Below are 3,719 nucleotides of genomic sequence, written 5' to 3'. Positions count from 1 at the left end.
TAGGCCGGCCCACTACCCAATTGAAACGTGCGGCGAGATCGATCGATCGTTACTAGGCGCGCAGAGAGTAACGATCGATCGATCTCGCCGCACGTTTGAATTGGGCAGTGGGCCGGCCTAAGACAGCGACTTTTAATAATTAATAACTCGTTAACTATTGCAAAACCTGCAAAGTGGTACAGGACTTTTCGACTTAGTCTAGTCCACTCTATCCCACAATAAGCGTTGATGCGGGTATTACATAACACCCTGTATAATAATGTTTTAATATTATTTTATTATTACTAACTTAATTATGACATGTTCCACCGTTTGGTTACTCGACTTATCGGCTCATTAGCTCGTCGTACCAATAATCTTATCCTCAGGCAGCTCGTCGAAATTCCACATAATTTATACAGCAGGGGAAAATTAATCGAGTTTATGAAGATCAATATTAGCTACAAGAACATAAATAAATCTGCTCGGCTGGCAAGCAAACGCAACTTGCCTTCAAACGTAATGTGTAATGAAATTATTTGCTTATAAAATATCTTACGGCATGTACAAATAATGACAAAAACAATAATTTATTGTAAAAGCATGGCCCTTCTAAAAACGCCATTAAATCTAAAGTATTTTACTGGCATAATTCCCTTTTCCGCTAGTGATTACTCTAACGAAAAAAAAAAATGTCTAAGCTTTCTCGGTTTTCTCGACTTTCCGACAAAGCGGATTCTAGCGCAGCGAGAGTCGATTTTCACGAGAGTGCAGAGACACCGTCGACAATTTGCGTTCCGCCGCGTGATTCCTCCATCTCGTCGTCCGCTTCCTCTCCTCTCAAAGTGACGCAGAAAAAACCTCAATTCCAGCGGTGATAGCAATGTCGGAGATGCGATGCTCGATCAGGACGATAATACGCACACGCTCGATCGTAATCCTTTTTATTCAGACGATTTTATCGCTTCGCGGCGCGGCCGGTGAAGAATGAGAAACGCCCGTTCCAGTTTCGCGGTTAACTACGAATATCAGTCCAGCGGCAAAAGCGCGCCAGCAGGAGGCCGCCGTTTCGCGTACATGCTTCGAATATCTCGCTATTTGCGCTTCGGACTTTACGACTCCCGTGCGAAACGGTCGGGGGCTAAGGACACAGGGGGGGCGGGGGGCAGGACAGAGATGAAAGGCGTCGGTGCGCGAACGGTGCACGAAGAGTTAAACAGAGAGGAGGATACCGACGTCACTGTAAAACGGCACGTTTGTACTGGAGATGTACGGCCGAGGGAGAAGGCGCGGCGTACAGGGTGGCGCGAGATAGAGGGAAGGTGGACGTGTGCGCGAGAATCGGTTGGGAAAGAGCGAAAGGGGTCGGAAAGGGAAGAGGCGAGCGGTGGGATGGGACGGGCAGCGTTTTATAGCCCGGTCTAGATGGTCCGGAACGTGGGGAGAGAAATAAAAAGGATAGGGAAACTATGTCGGGACTGTGCGCTCGTCGTAGACGCCTGTTGTGCAGATACGCTTTTTCCATTAAAGCCCGTTCCCGACACCCCCGGGCGAGCGCGCACGAGGACGAGGGGACACACACGACGCCCCGAGGTGTGTGCGACGGGGCGGACCGGTGCTCACGCACCGCGATAAGCCGTGATAGTTAACCGTCCGAGATTCCCGTTCCGTCGCCGGGGAGTCGCGCGATTTATCGCGGCGGAGGTGCAGTTCGCAAAGGAGCCGCGTATCCCCCAATTCGGCGGCATGGGCGGCAACCGGGGACGTCGTAGGGACGGGAAAATTCACCGCGATATGATCGCGCGCTGATTAGGCCGTTAGCGAGGAAACTTGAGCTCCCGAGACTTCCACTTCATTAACCTGAATGCGGAGCGGCGCCGCGTTTGCATAAGTTCTCTTATGAGACTGTTGAAATCATTTCACTTCTCTTTCGGTATCCTGTAAAATGTAATCCACCCGCCCCCGATCTCCAGCGCCGCTTAATTGCCTTAATTCGGCCTGATGAGGCCGTAAGACACACGTACGCGTTTTTCTCACGCCGCGGCGAGCGCGCGGGCATCGTAAACAAATTGAGAGCGGCATTATCTCACGTGGATATTTGTATAACGTAATTAAATAATATCGCATGTTCCAGCACAGTGCTGTCTTGGTGTTGCTTGCGAAGAGTATCGTGCTTCAGTTAAACATCGCGACACAGATCTAAGTGTAAGTCTTCGAACGTTAGAACGGTGCTTAAATATTTCCCTCGCGAGTCAATGATTTTGCGAGAACTCTCGTTACCATTCTCAATGGTAGCGCGCTATTAACATTTTAATTGTTACACCGCGCTACGTTATATCCATGCAAATTTTGTTTTAATATCCGTCTCTCGCGGTTATGGTGATATCATATTTAGCCACGACACGGCAATTACGCTATTGGATTAGAGTGGACAAAACTTGAAGCCGCGGATGCGACTAGAGACAACGATTTACAACGAGTACGGTGAATCTAAGCAGGACATAGAGAAGCAATATCGCGGAGAATAGTTTATAACCCGGCCGCACTAAACCGATATAGCCTTCTCGTATACACCGCCGGTACCTGCTTCATAGATGAACGTTTACGTGTCCCTATATCTCATTCTCTACGCTTGCGGAATTACTGATGGGCTATAAATAAATAATGCTGTATAAGTGATATGATGGAGATAAATGGACAGGGATAAAATCGACTCACGAGAGCTGCGATGAAAGTAGATCGATTCAAGTCGTAAAACGGCGCATCTGATTCAGATTGAACGTCTAGATTGGAAACTTGACAGCCAGCCATCACTGCCAACTATTATATCACAGTATTATCATTATTTAAACCCGGCCTTCTCCTATTGATTATCGTTTAAACATTCTTTCATTGATGCAACGACAATTACGTTTATTTATTTTAATTTCTACACAAGAAGTTCCAACATTTCATTTGGCTACGCGGAACTTGGCTCAGCCAAGCCTGAACGAGTCACAATGCAACGACAATTACGTTTATTTATTTCAATTTCATAATATATGGCGCACAGCTTGCAATAGATTTCAGTCAACGATGTGATTTCATTGAGGAAAAGACCAGCTTGAGAACAGTTGGTGAACATGAACTGGCTTATCGGCGCCTTTTGCTGCTAATGTACACACTTGGGGAAACAGTTTTATTCTACTTACACCCTGTTTAAAGTATAATTAAACGATCTCAAATTGCAGATGTAATTCAGTTACACAAGAAGTTGGATAATTTCATTTGGTTACGCGGAACTTGGCTCAGCCAAGTCTGAGCGAGTCACAATAAAGTGTCTATTTGTGGTGTCTCATGTAGAGAGCCGCCAGCGGCCCCCGAACAAAAGATTATTAGATCCTGACGATTTCGCTCGCGGGGCCGGTTACGAGAAAGCTTACGGGTCCTTAGGCGATCCGGCGAAAACAAAGTTTCGCCGTGAACTTCGAAGGGAAGCAGATATCATCTCCTGTACGTCACGCCGTGAGAGCCCCGGGAACGTCGGAGATAATTAGAATTCCCGGGCGTAGCGATCACTTTTGGGGCGATGATTTACCGAGAGATAACGGAGCGATATTGTTTCAGCAATAAGCGATTCGTCACCGGTAACGGCTACGAATACGTACTTCGTCATCGATTGTGAGACATTACACCCGGTCTCTCAAATTAGAGCGTTACGGACGGGATGTTCATCCGTAATGTACGGCACTCGAACGTCT

Source organism: Vollenhovia emeryi, unplaced genomic scaffold, assembly GCF_000949405.1.
Source record: "Vollenhovia emeryi isolate VEMERY1.0 unplaced genomic scaffold, V.emery_V1.0 DF939151.1, whole genome shotgun sequence".
Classification (NCBI taxonomy): domain Eukaryota; kingdom Metazoa; phylum Arthropoda; class Insecta; order Hymenoptera; family Formicidae; genus Vollenhovia; species Vollenhovia emeryi.
The sequence above is the reverse complement of the archived record's forward strand: the minus strand, read 5'-3'. Positions refer to the sequence as shown.